We start from the raw sequence: 15,380 nt of genomic DNA, 5'->3' as shown, positions 1-15,380 counted from the left end.
TTTCTTGATTTAAAACTATTGGTTAAATAAAATGTGCCAAGTACTGGAGGGATTAGAGGTAGGTGAGTTAGGAGTGACCTGGTTAAATGAGGAGAGACTGGGAGGAAAGAGAATGGAGAAGGAGGGGGAGGAGAGGGGAGGGGAGGGGAGGGGAGGGGAGGGGAGGGGAGGGGAGGGGAGGGGAGGGGAGGGGAGGGGAGGGGAGGGGAGGGGAGGGGGAGGAAACCACTATGAGGGGAGAGGAGTCATGAGCACACAGCCTGGAAAAACAGCAAGTATCTGGGGTACACAGCTGGAGAGGTAGTCAGGCCTGCTGTTAGAATACATTAGGGGTAACCCCCAGTAATTGTCAACACCAAATAAAATAACCATGGTTTGAGTCTCATTTATTTGTAAGCTAGTCAGAGCTAAGCTTAAATTGTTCATACTACTTTTAATCTCCCCCTCACATCTTGCCTTAGGGGTGCTAAGAATGATACATGCATGCTACTGTGCTTGAATTTCTGGGGATTCAAACTCAGCTCCCATGCTTGCACATGTATTTTACCAACTGAGTAATTTCACTGGACCCATTTTTTTAGGAAGCTCACTTTGTAGAGATTTGTTATAGCAACCTAGAAAAAAATATAAACTCAAGCCATTTTCCAATTAGAATCTATTCATATATATTTATAATTGCATAATAGAAGCATGTAGTATTTGAGATAAAGATGATGTATTGATGATTTGATAAGCCCATGTTTCTTTCTATACTTATTCCCTTCTTTTCCCCTTTGCCTGGTATACAAATCTCATTTGGATTCCCCAGGGGATATCTTGCTTCCAATTGCATATTGATATTTTTGTCCACAATTTTAATCTTTTGAGTACTTTGGTTTTTTGCATTGTAACCTTTAAACACCAGTCTGGAAGTACCATGAATCTAAGACTTTCTTCAAACAGTATGAAAATGCTCAAGCCTGCTTCAGATGTGTCTTTCCACCAGTCCCAAATTGGCAGAATCTCTCAAGACTGGAAATACTAGAAGTTGCTCGTGAAGTACATTGGTAGGCTGTGCAAGGCATCCAGCAGAGTGAGTCTGCACATCTTTGAAACCTTTCGTCTTCACAAGAATAGAAGTGTACAATTTCAGAGCTAGCCATGTGAAATTAATATGAAAAAAAGAAAAACAGAAGCTAAAATCCTTTTAGTTTCAAGAAAAAAAATGGTGACTGGAGTAAACTCTAACCCTTTTGAATTTCTATTGTCCAACATCTAACTGATGACAAATCACTTGCATTTGTACCTTCTCCTCAAGTTCCCCTGAAATGATTCTCTTTATTGTTTGTCACTGAGAAGTATCATAAAGTTATATTTGAGATTTTTCTAGAGCTGCTCAGTCAAACTCTATACGTAGAGCTTACTTTACACTGGTGTGCACATACACACACATGCCACAGTCTTCCAGGTACATCCAGAGAATACAGCATCAGCCTAGTGAACTAAGGACTTCTTCCAAGAGCGGCTTCCTACACCAGCTCCCCCAGGATCTTAAAACGCCCTGCATTATGTGCATTTCAAGAGTGAATATGAAGGAAGTGCCATCCTTTTCTACACAACCAACATGAGGCCAGAAAGCACAAGCTACTCCCTTTGAAAATTCAGTCCTTCGAGGGCCTGGTTTTTGCTTAACAAATGAGCAGCTATGGCTTTTAGACTGGCTGGGGAGGAGGTTTGAAATCATATTTCTACTGAATTGACTCCTCTTCAGAAAGGTTCCTGTCCCTCTTTCAACCATCTAAGGTTAGTGCACTACTTGGAATTTAATATTCCTTTTATGTATTTACTGGCCTATTATCTGTCTTCGACAATAGATATGCATTTGCCTTGATTACTACAGTAACTGCAAAGCCAGGCATTGTAGCTGTTGTTTTTATTTATTTTATTGGAAATTTCATGTATTTACATTTCAAATGTTATTCCCTTTCCCAGTTTCCCCTCCAGAACCTTCCTATCCCATCCCCTCCCCCTGCTTCTATGAGGGTGCTCACCCACCCACCTACCCACTCTCACTTCACTGCCCTGGCCTTACCCTATAGTGGGGAATCAAACCTTCACAGAACCAAGGGCCTCTCCTCCCACTGATGCTAGACAAGGCCACCCTCTGCTACATATGCAGCTGGAGTCATGAGTCCCTCCATGTGTACTCTTTGGTTAATCAAAGGATCAGTCAATGAATGAATCAGTTGGTGCAGTCTGTGTAGCCAGGATCCAAAAGGAGTAAGTGTTAAAATGAAGGAACAATGAATAAAACATAGAGGTAGTTAGTGGTTCCTTTGTTAAAGAAGAAGCAGCAGAGACCAGGGGGGACCTAGGGGTAGCATTCGGGCTAGTGTTGTAGAGCAGTTGCCTTCAGCATAGTCAGTCTTTGTATAATGCTACTTGTATGCATAGTTTCAGAGCTGACCATTTATATCGTTTATCTGTATCTGTGTAATCTATTGGTGTGCTCTTCCCCGGGGAAGACCATTACTCCCCTGCTCAGCATTCCTAGTTGCCTGTAGTTTTGTGTGTAGGGTTGAGGTCTCATGATCTTCCTCCAATCCATTTTGATATGTTTAGCTTCTTTGTCCCTTTTAGCTCATGTTTAGTCATGTTTCAGAAAGACAAAAAAAAAAAAATACATTGCAGAGACTGAGCAGGTTATGTGTATATGGAGGGGGGATTATGTATTCATTTTATAAAATAAAAAAATTAAAGAAATATTTTAAAGAGTGTTCACAGTCAAAGGGTAGAGTGTTAAAGGTGTCTCAGGCACTGTGTAGTTACCGATGGGAGATGATACACCACATCTCCACGGTGTGTGTGCACTCCAGGTATTGTATAGAGAGTGGAGATAGAGGTGTCTTTAAACTGAGCATTTCTGAAGCTTATATTTACAACACCTGCTATATTTACAAGTTTAAGTGGTGTGTGTGTGTGTGTGTGTTTGTGTGTGTGTGTGTTTGTGTGTGTTTGTGTGTGTGTTTGTTTGTGTGTGTGTGTGTGTATGTGTGTGCATGATAAATTTGAGGGAAAGCAAGGTAGGGGGATATGAATGGGGGTTTGGAGGTAAGAAAGGGAAGAAGAGGAAATGTAATTATATTTTATTTCTAATATATTGATATACAAATGGAGATGGTGTAATGGCTTAGTAGAGAATAGCATTTTCTGTGCAAGGATAAAGAACTGAGTTCAAATCCTCTGCACTATATGTAAACATAGATCACGGTGGTAGACACCTGTATTCCAAATGTTTGGGAACAGAGTCATGGAAGACATCAGATAATCTCTTCTGACTTTCATATGTATGCACATGGGTACACATACGTATATACAATTTACACACACATACAAGTCAGGGGAGAGGGCAGGCATATTATACACCTCATAAAAATAAAAATAAAACATTATAAGTGAATAGTAGTCTCAGGAAAGAAATGTTCTGAATCTCTAAGCACCACTGTAAGTCATTTGAAACATGGTATACATGTCTAAACTCCTGTATTTATGATTCTGTGAATACTGTGAATATCAGAATATAGTGTAGCAATGCTGCAGTGCAGGGCCACACTTAAAAAAAGCTCATTTTACAAAATTGAAGTATGCAAGGCACATTCAAACAAATGTCCAGTCATGTGGCAATGAGATGCATCTTGGCCTGTTCTGTCCACATGTGATCCTTTATGACTTATTATAGAAAACAAGAGTGGTGCATGCTGCCCCAGATATCCTAGGTATGTGTTTATTGCCAGATAAAACCTTGAAAGAAACAGATTACCAAGGTGTTAAAAGAAGGGTGGAGAATTAGCCGTATCAACACTTCACAGTGTCACCTGGTTACATTAAAATGTTCTGGATAAACATCTGCAGGGAATAAAGGCATTTTCCTTTTCTGAGTTCATATGTTTCTGTGCTGTTCTCTGGGCATCTTCAGCATCCCTCTGTTTCCTTGGCTGATTGTAGACTGGATGCTTCTTCCTCTAACTTTTAGGGAGAAAGCTTTTCTTGCTAGTACCTGATAGTTGTGCTTGTGATGTCAAATTGTTACAAGGCTTGTGTGGGTTTACATGGAACACAATAAACTGTATCTCACGGAGAACCTAAGTATGTCCTATATTATGCGAGGGAGGAACAAATGCACAGGTAACTGCTGTATCCCTCTCTTGCTGCCAGAGCTCAGCAGCTATGGTGTGTCCATTCTCAGTCTTGTCTTCCCCAGTTGGGTGAAGGAAACACCCTTAGTAGTGTTTCCTGGTGGACAACCCTCCTTTAAAGAAGAGCACAAACTGTCAGAGGAAAGAGAGAGGAGTGCAATCTTGCCTGACAGCTGTGAATCTGATGAGCAGTGACTTGCAAGAGAAAAGATAACAGGAACAGAGACATTTGAATGAAAGATGTAAGAGAAACCCAGTTATGAAATCCTTGCAGAAAGAAAAAAAATTCTATCATAAAAATGGTTACTGTTTTGGTTAGGGTTGCATTCACTGCGGGTGGTAGAAAAGCAGGCTGAGAGTGACCTTACAAATTCAGAACATATTCTATGTAAGAAGAAATGTGGAGGAAGTCAGGGCTCCAAGTAACACTCAGGACTGCAGCACTGCCTGGCCCATCAGCCATAGTCTATTGTTCTCATTGCTTTCTTGTTTTTGTTTTTGTTTTTTCTCATGCTTTCAATATAGCCTCTCATCTTCAACCTTAAACTCTATACCACTTAGGTCACAAAGCAACCAAGGAGCTCATAGCAGAGCTTCATCCTTTTATAGGAAAATATTTTCTTCCTGGAGTCCTGCACATGTCCCAACAAGAGCCATACTGGAACTCTTTTCTGTATTTCCCTCTTCTGAATAGAGGATGATTCAAACAACAAAAACAAGTGGTGCTCATAGCTGTTTGAGGAAATCACAGTGGATTCATTTTATCCAAATAAATAAATAAATAAATAAAAAATAAAAAATCAAAGACAGACAATAAATTGCAACCCTAAAGCAAAGCTAAGTAGCGAAATTGTCAAGAGCTACATAAGCAGCAAGCAGCATCAGCCAATAGTGATAAAAAAAATCATTTGTGGAAAGAGCAAGGTCAACCTTATAAGACAGAGTGGAGAAGTAGCCACTGAAGATAGGAAAAGCAAGTTGGAGTAGTCCAGAAAGAAATTCACTAATAGCCACCAAAAGGACAGGGGATAGGAGTCAACTTCTCGCTTTTCTTCTAATTCAGTTCAAGATGAATTATAAGAATGATTGTATTAGTTAATGGGTGCATTCCCAATACACAAAGTTTGTTCTTGCATTCAATTGCCATTATGCATCCCATAAAGATGTACAAAGTAAAAAACAACAATAAAAAAGAAAACTACCATCAAAGGCATTGACTAATACCAAAACTTTCTTACTTCATTCTCTGGGTTGTAAAAGTCTTATGCTCTTACAGTAACAAAGAACATAGAGAATAAGACTATTTTATTTAATATAGGTAATATTGGTTCTGTGGGACAATTAAAAAGGAGAAATCTACCTGAGTGTTTCTGCTCTGCTGGGATGCCTCCATAACAAAGACTTATAATGTGGAGCTGAGGTCATGTCTGAAAACACTTCTGGACTGTTGGCAAAGAATAGGAACACAGCAGAAATTCTTTTCCTTGTCTGTTGTTCTTTGGCATCTTTAAGTTCAAGCATAAGCACAACACATCCTTAAAGTCTGTGTCTTAAGAGTATCGCCCTTCTTGTATGCACACATGACAATTATACAGCCTTTACTAAAGTAGTCACTATGTCAGTGGTTACCAAGGACCTAAGTCCTGCTGTAAGCCTGCATTTAGAACATTTCAACCTCTGCCTTCCTATGGCCATGTTGCCAAGAGAAATAGAATGTGAGGCCTGTGGGCAATTTTTAGTTTTCTATTTTTAAAAGTGGCAAAAAAGAATGGCCAGTGATCAGCTCAGTCCCCAAAGTATTTTCCATGCAAAATTGAGGACTGGAGTTCAGATCTTTATCATCCAGGCAAAGATAGAAAAAGCAAGGTGTAGTGATGCGTCTCCAACCCTAACACAGGAGAGGCAGAGACATGTGGATTCCTGGGCTTCACTGGTGTAAACCACTCCATCAAATTAATGTGCTCCAGGTTCAGTGACAGACTCTGTCTCAAAATGTAGGCCAAAAAGTGGTGGCAGACATCAGTGTCTGATCTCTATATTTGGAGTCATGCATGCTTACTCCGGTTTCCCCCAACACATACCCAAACACACAACACCTTCCCAACAACCCCCCCATTCCCTCTCATATATACTAGTGGCAAAAGAGGGCAGGCATAATGTTTCATCCTTGTAGTCTCAGTACTTGGGAGGCTAAGCTAAGAGAGCTCTTTCAAAGTCAGCCTGAGTATAGTACATGACAAACATGAATGTCAAAAATCAATTATTTTTGTTAGTTTAAAAAAAGAGAGAAATGGGTTATTTTCTAAAAATCACCTTTAATAATGTCTTTGATCCACTGTACCTAAATTATTATTGGTTTTGACATTATTTCCCACTTTACTCTTATTAGTAAAGTTTCTTACATTTTGTTCATGCTGAATATACTTTATACTTTGTGAAATTTACACATTTGCTTTGGATCAACACATCTTGAGCAGTCATTAGTTACATGTGATGGATGCCCTCCAACTTAGAAGGCTTACAATCATGTTGATTGTGCCTAACGCATGTACAATTAAGAAAGCTGATGCTTTGAGGGCCTGATGGGTGTTGTTAGATCTGAGGAGAGACCATTGTTTCCTAGACAGTTCTTCAGTAGAAGGGAAACTTTAGTCTTAGGGATTTCATCCTTTCCAGACTCTAGAACTTAGCCACTTGGATATAGAAGAATTTGATTCATTCAAAGGTAGGACTGAAGAATGGCTAGTCATTATACTGTACTGGCTACTCTTGGAGAGGACCTGGGAGCAGTTGCCAGAACCAACATAGCAATTTAGAGTCCTGTGTAACTCCAATTCCAGGGAACCTAACAGACTCTTCTGACTTCCATGGGTACCAGGTATACCTACGGTACAAAGACATATACATAGGCAAAACACTCATACACACAAAATAAAAATAAATGGTTTTTTAAAAGTCCTACAGTTGATAGAGCTCCTGCTGGTGGAATTCTGTGTGTAAAGATAGCATTTCCATTCCTTCTGTGTTGACTCAGGATTGTGCATTGGATGCATCTCCATAGACAGAGGTTTAACTTTTTTTCTGCTATATGATAAGCCCTGACCTTCCCTGACTTTTTTTTTTTTTGGTAGAAATAAAAGGTGAGATTAATTTTTCATGGTTTAAATAGATGAAATAAAAAGAAAATAAGTTTGTAATGGAGAAAATATGAAATAAATTAAAATGTCCTTGTCCATAAAGTTTTATTGTATTTATTTATGTATGGTCTATAAATGCTTTTTTTTTTTTACCATAATAGAGAAGTAGGGTTGTAATCCACACAATATATTCCTCTAAACCCAAGGTGTTGGCTTCTGTGGCACATTTCTGAATTGTTTGCCAGTCTTATATTCTATAAGTCACTTGAGCTTTAGAGAATTACAATATCCACAGCCGGCACTGAAGTAACAATATACATCTTTGCTGAGACTTAAACATGAGGATTAATAACAAGAAGATTCTAATATTTTAGCTAATCTATACAGGACACCAAGGTCAACAGAGCTCATATGGAATGCATGCACTAGGGCCTGATGGAAAGAAGAAAATAAGCATTCTCCATCCTCAATTTGAACCTGTCATCACAGAGGCCACAAGCCAACTTGCCAAGGCATACCATTCTTAGTCAGCTCAGTCCTGGTTATGTTTATCTCTGTGACCTTGGTCTTCCTATACTTCCAAAGATAGCCAGCTCCAGTGTGAATTGACACAGTCTTCCTCTGCAGTCACCAGTTAATCCTAGCTGATAACCTGGCTCCAACCTGGCTCTTTTCCTGAGTCACCACTGTCTTTTTACTTTCTTAAGACTAATCTGATTTTCCTTTCTTTCTTCTTTGTTTTCCAGTTGCCCCAAATATGTGTCGGTTGCTGCAGTGATTCTGCTTTAGAAAACCTAATCTTTACTTTCCTTGGTTATCATTGGTTCTCTAGCCTGCCATGCGCTCAGCCACTTATGTATTTGTTGGGTGGGTTCACTCACAATTGAAAGTTTGTGAACAGCTAGGAAAAGCTGTTCTTCTGTCTAGGAAAGATTTTGACACCCCTAACTGGTCATAATTGTTTATAACTAAAGATATTTTATCTTGCTTATTAAATTATAGAGCTAAAACATATGAATAAACATTGGTAAATAATTTTCTATTCATTATGTACATATTTTTGAAAGAATTCTAGAACAAAATTTGATGCTAACTGATTTTTCTCTGTAACAGAAGTGCCATACGAATCCGCTGATTTGGTGGGTTCGTTTTTAGTAGACAACGGCAATTCATCTTTTTCTTCTAATTTTTTCAAGTTTCCTCATAGGAAATTGCATCGTGTTAACTGAGTTTTCAAAATCTATATGCTTATAAAAAACATGAGCCATCTTAAAAACAATGTTGTATTCTCTTATTCGTTAGTTCCAGGATAGTCAATAGTCATAGCTAGCAGAACTTTTTGACCTTAGCTTCACTCTAGAATTATCTAAGGTTCTAAGAAATCGATGCTCTGATTCTCTCCAGGCCTCCATCTCTGAACACAGAGGCAAGGCATGATGTGCTTGGGTCTGTTGGAGTGTACTAATGTGTGGTCAATCTGGGAGTCACTTGTGCATCTCACCCTTAGTGCTCAGCATCTGCACTAAGTCAACCTGGCAGCAATAGAACTGGTCCTATTCTCCTAAGATGAACTGGAACCAGAACCCACGTTGCTCCACCTGGGTCAATGTTCCAGGGTAAAACTGACCAGAAATTTAAGACATATGGTGTTGATTCATCCAAAACTTCTGTAAATTAATGTTGCTTACATTAAATGAATATATGAGCATAATAAAATATCAGTGATAGATTTAAAATATGTTTAAGTTTAATTGAATTCATTGAACATATTTATGTATTAAGTATGATGAAGTAGATATTTCTATTTCTTTTTTTTCTATAATAATGGATCACTTTAATTTAGCTTCATATATGATTGCATATCATAGAATATTTCCCAATTGTTAAAAATTATCAGTACTCATTTCTTGTATTAATGACTCACTGTTCAATCTTTCTTTTAATAGCTATATCCTAATTTTCCTTTTAGATAGTAGAAGAGATTGGTGTACAGAGAGATAGATAAACTTGTATTATCTCACATGGCTGATGAGAGTCACTCAGAAAATAATCCAAAAATGATATAATTTTCTGCCCTAAAATCACATTCTCGTATTTATTAAAATCTATTACCTTTTGTGATTTTTTTCTGAATAAGTACATGCCTCAATTTATTTTGTTTAGTGATTTAGTTAGCACTGTTCATTTATATAGAAACCTGAACCTGAATTAGGATGATCACAGGCTGAACCTGGTAGTGAACCATCATGCAGAGCATCTCAGTAAGATGCTAAAGGACTGTTTTGAGACACAGTCAGTGAGTGGTAGGCACAGGGAGGGGCCACTTTATTTTGTTAAGCTATTTGGAAGCTGAGTGGTAATATCCCTTGGATAGGAGTGATGATCTGAATGAACTTACATTTCACAAAGGACCATTTTATAATGGTTTGGATGAGACCCAAGTCAAGAAAATAGAATAGTACTGAGATGAGAGAATCCTGCAGTGGCCAGATAGAATTAGCACTAGACCCAACTTGTCAAGATAGCTGTTTGCCATAACTTGCATATGAGTCCCAACTTCATTAAAATGTTGATTTAAGCAATAACACATTTTTAAAAAATACTGTTGGTACTTTAAAAGCTGTGCTCAGAAGTTGTTCTATGTTATGTCTTCAAATCTAGTCTTCTGAAGTCTGTGGAATGGCCGGGTCTACAATATAAGCTTCCACAAAAAAAGAAAGTTTCTCTCAGTGAATAAAAAAAAAAATACAAAGATTGGAATTGGGGCTCAGAGTGAGTATGATTCTAGGAATGAAGACTAAATTCAACACCAAGGGGGAAGGGAGGGAGGGAGGGAGGGAGGAAGAGTTAAGGAGAAGAAAGAAGGATGGGAGGTTTGGAGGACAGGAGAAAGGGAGACATATGCAATGCATATGAACTTAATAACTAAATCAGTTAGACATCAAGTAGAACCACAGATTAAGTATAGAAAATAAATTTCATAATGTTTTCTATTTAGAAAAATCCCAATCATTTAGAAAGCAAAGAAAATTAATAGAGCTGAAAGCACTAAACATAAAGACAAAGAATAAAATTTTTGCATGAAAGGAATTAGAGTGAAGGTATTTCGTCCACTAAATCCTTTTCTTTTAAGTATATGATCTATTATTAAATGTACATATAAATTTTGGGAGATAAAATTTGGGCTGACCACATGTTATTGGATAGCAATCAGTGTGCTCTTCCCTGGAGAATACAGTTTCTCCCACTCATCATTCTTTAGTTGTTGTTGTTCTTTGCCTATGTATACAGTTCCATGTGACCCCTCCCTTTCACGTTAGCATGTCTACTGCTATTGCACTTCTTCATGTCTTATTGAGGCAGCCATGTTTTTGAAAGTATCAAGAGTGAAGATTCTCTGTTATTTCTAGAAGTCTTACAGAGATTTCCTTGCCTTCTGCTTGGACAGTCTTTCTGCCCCCTGTTCACAATACGCCATGAACCCAAGGTACAAGATTTGTGGTATAGATGCATGATTTTGGGCTGGGATCTCCATGAAAAGTTGTTTTCTGGATTTTGACAAGTTGTGGTTTTCTGTAATGGTGTTTTTCTTGGGGAAAGAGAAGTTTTTTTAAATTTCTTGATCTTATGTGTAACATTTTGTCTGCACGTAGGCCTGTGAAGGCCAGAACAGGGACTGAAACTCTCATTACAGACACCTGTAAGCTGCCGTGTGGACACTGGGTTCCAGCTCAGGACTTTTGGAAGAACAGCCAGCTTTCATAAACTCTGAGCCATCTCTCCAGCCACTAAAAGAGAAGTTTCTTTAATGCGATACCAGGATTATACTTATCAATGGATATGAAGATAAATATATAGAATACATTTAGTAATTAGTTTGGTTTAGTAAATTGGCACTAACAGGTTCCAATCTGAGACCCATGACCTCACTAACTTTCCGTAGTTGGCTGAATTTCTAATACTAGGCATAATTTTCCTCTTGTTTAGTGAGCCGTAATCTTGAACATCTTCTATGACAGAAAAGGGATATTACAAATCCAGTGTAAGAATGATAAGCAAGATAGGCACAGGCATAATACATTCTGTCATTACCATTGTAGAAGGGAAGCTGTCGGAAAACAGCTAACAGCGAGATAAATAAGATCACAGTAGCTTCTTACATTCTGAGAAAAAAAAAAAAAAAAAAAAAAGAACAGTCTTTCATCTCAGAAAGTAACTGAGAGTGCCACACAGTCACTAATGGGTGACACTGGCTCCTCCCGTGGAGACTTTGCTTTGTAGCAAAATGATATTTGAAGTCAGTTCTGAAGTTAAAATAAGCTGACCCAGGACAAGCTCATTTTATCATGCCTAAGTATGTGGCTTGGAACTAAATGAGTAATGTATTGAGATGGAAAGACCCATGCTAAATACAAGTGGTTTTATTGCATGGGCTGATGTACTAGACTGAATGACAAAGCCAGTGTGAGCTGAATGCAAACATTCCATCCCTCTGCTACTCAACTCTGAGTACAATGGGACCAGCTGTTTCACTCTCCTGCCACCCTGGCTTCCATGCCAAGATGGACTAGATCTGTGACATGTAAGCCAAAATAAGCCATGCCTCCTTTAAAAAAAAAAAAAAAAGTCTCAATGAATGTGGGCTTCTTCTTTGCTTCATGGAATGTTTTTAAGTGGGTTAGGGCTCTTCAAGTAGCTGTAATTCGTGGGTAGAGGTCAGCTATCTATGCATGCAGAATACTGAAATTTTATGTAGTTAAAAGATAAATTTGTAGAGTTCAGAACTCAAACTTATTTTCATTTTGCAAATAAATATAATTCAAATATGTAATGAATTTTGCAAGATCTCAGCAAATATAATAGTTTCTTCTGCTTAAAACTTTACTGAGAGGGTTTTTTTGTTTTTTTTTTTTTTGTTGTTGTTGTTGTTTTTTCATTAAAAAAAAATATGCCGTCGATGGCAGCACAGCTTGTGGTATTTGAGTTGCCAATAAAACATGCCCACATTATTAAACATTTGCAGCAGCTGCAGTTGAGAGGAGTCTGTGTCTATGTGCTTCCACCCAACAATTCAATTATATCTTCTCAACAGGAGTACCCTGTCCAAACATTTACTGTCTGAAATACATTATTACTATGAATTGCTTTCCTAATATTTTTCCCCATATTTTTTCTTTTATGTTCCAGGGGGTAAATTATGGTTTGAGACAAAAGAACATGAACTGCCTTCTCTTGTTTCTTGGTTTATTTTTACTATATCATAATGAAACTACAAAATGAGAATTTTTTAAAGGAAGAATTTTGTGTGATAAGGAACTTTGTGATTCTAAAATCTATCGTGCCTCCAAAGAGGAGGATGGTTGGACGTATACACACTCTAGACAAAGGGAAGGAGAAAGGAATGGGAGAATCAGCTTCACTCCAGGCACTTGTGTGCCAGACCCTGTGCCCAGCATTTCAAATGCATGTCCTCATTTGTGTGCATGTCACTATGAAATCATTTGAATATTGTGGCCCTGGAGTGCCACATTCCAAGTTGCTGCTTGGAACTTGGTGAGGAGAGAGAAAAGTGGAGATGAGCAGATGAATCTCTTGGCACTGCTGGTACCCGATTTAGGGGAGTTAACGAAAATTTCACAAAGATGTATTGTAATAAACTCTGAAAAAAATCACAGTAGATGTATATAGGAATTTATATGCATGTGGGTCTCAGTGCACATTGGTGTGCATGTGCTTCCTATTTATAGCTTTTTGGGACACATTCGCAAGTGATAAATGAACGACGAGATGCTATGCATATGTTTATACCCACTTTTAGATATGGAGTTGTTTCAAAACATGGTATCTTCACTGAGCCAAATTTCAGGCATTTGAAAAGGACACAAAATTAAAATTTCTCAGATAAACTAGAGACAAGAAGAAGTAAAAGCAAAAACTGACGTACAACAATACATTTACAAAAATGTCTTTTAAAGGATGTACATGTGAAACAAAATATACCACTATTCCTAACTAATGCATTATTAGTTGGTTAAGGTTTTAAAACCTGGCAAAAGAGGACCTTTGATATATCAATATTGCCTTGGAAATTGTAAGCACTGAGGCTAATTTTTCCGATTACATTTCAGTCTTGACAACCTCAAACCATTGGGATTTTGGTAAGTGATAGACTGCCTTCCTTTGAGAACGGCCAGGTACAGCTAGAGATTTGTATTTGATGAGGAATGTGTGAGTGGACATTTTGCGGTATACTTGGCAGAGTCTTATTGGGGTAGGATAGATCTGAACACGTAAGAGAGTGTAAGTTTGGAGGAGAAGGTGCATGAATTGAAAGGATAACCTTTTTGCTGTCACTGCAATAAAATCGAGGATTACTGGAATCATAAAGCCACTTGATAGCAAAACTTGGTAGTAAGTTTAGAAACATAAAGAGACAGCTTTAATCATATTGTGAAAGTTTTACTGTATCACAGTCACATCAACCTAATCCCATTTCAGTTTTTTAATTATTATTATTCTCTCATACATGAACTCCTGCTTGCAATTTCTCCTCTCTCCACTCCTTTTTCACTTACTACACCTCCGTTCCCCAGATCTGCTCCTCTTCCATCTCGTTTCAGAAAAGAGCAGATCTCCCAGAGGAATCAACTAAACATGGCATAGCAAGTTACAATAAGTCTAGTACAAACCCTCATATCAAGGCTGGACAAGGCACTCCAGTAAGATGGAAAGGGTCCAAAGTACAGGCAAAAGAGTCAGAGAAAGCCCCTATTCCCACTCTTTGGAGTCCCAACTGTGGGATGACTAAGCTACAGAACCATAAGATATGCAGAGGACCTAGACGAGATCCATGCAGGGTCCATTTTTTTTCTTCAGTCCCTGGGAGCCCCGATGAGCCCCGCTTAGTTGGTCCTATGGGCTGTGTTCTCCTAGTTTCCTTGACCCCTCTGGCTCGTAAAATCTTTCCTCTCCCTTTTCTGCAGGGTTCCCAAGCTCTGCCTAAGGTCTTGTGTGTGCTCACAGCACAGAGAGTGAAACCTCTCTGATGGTGGTTGGCTAGGCCTCTAAGTCATAATCCTACTCCCCTTTAAGGCTGCATAATTTCAGCATGACAGATCTTTAGGGACAAAAGAGACTTTGTAAATCATGTTGTTAAATATCCCTTTCAGCATTTCTGGAGAGTTAGCTCACTTTTCAGTTGAGACTGCTGACAGCAAGAGCTGCTTGTGCTACCCCAGTTAAGCCATGTGAGGAGAGGAGTGTGAAATATGAATCCAAATTTTATTAAAATCATTCATGATGTATCTGAAAGGTATTTTGGAAATTGCACCTTAGTTTGGATGACAGAAATTATTATCAAAAGTTCATAAAAAATTAAGAAAGCAAACGTTATCATTTTTTACTAGCTATATTGTCATTTATTAAATTTCTGCCTTTCTGTATTCCTCTATCTTAAAGTATGTATTGAAAATTAATTCTGCTTTCTCTTTTTAAATCTTTTGTACCTAAGAAAAAGGTTTGTTATAATTACTGCTGATAAATATAACCTGTTTCCAGAAAAGAGCCATTTCTTAACCATAGGGCACATAAATAACTGCATGCACTTATTTCCTTTTCCTTTTCAATAGAATGTATGGAAGGTGTTTTAAACTATTAAATGTGTTCTGAAGTAACTACTGAGGTCTCACAGATAGGTATTTGAGGCTTTATTATTCCCTATTTTGGCACACATTTGAAGATTATGTGACTGTAATCCCAGAAGTCAGATAAGATCTTAGACCTAGAGAGACTTGTATATGTGTGTTTGTGTGTGCGCACGCGTGTGTACAGCCTCCTTTCTGCTCATGAGAACTGGTGACACTGCAGCCAAAAGTAGGTGCTTGATCTCTGGAAATGCCCTTGAGCAGCCTGGATCTGAGAGTGAGACCTTGGCAGTGTAGTTGTCACGGAGACAAGTAAGACTTGCAGGCTCTGTGTAAATAAAGGAGATTGCTCCTCAACCCCATGAGTCCACTGCCCTGTGCTGGGGACCAGACTCTTCATTTGCCTCACGACTAGAAATTACAGG

At 38.3% G+C, this 15,380-nt stretch overlaps 1 protein-coding gene across 1 annotated transcript in view; it reads left to right on the top strand.

Annotated features, from left to right (window-relative positions):
• Kcnq5 (potassium voltage-gated channel subfamily Q member 5) overlaps positions 1-15,380 on the top strand; it is a 611,319-nt gene that overhangs the window by 162,338 nt on the left and 433,601 nt on the right. The window lies entirely within an intron of this gene.

Source organism: Mus caroli, unplaced genomic scaffold (assembly GCF_978045245.1).
Source record: "Mus caroli unplaced genomic scaffold, Mus_caroli_1 scaffold_1, whole genome shotgun sequence".
Taxonomy (NCBI): Eukaryota; Metazoa; Chordata; class Mammalia; order Rodentia; family Muridae; genus Mus; species Mus caroli.
This window is presented reverse-complemented; position numbering and strand designations above follow the sequence as displayed.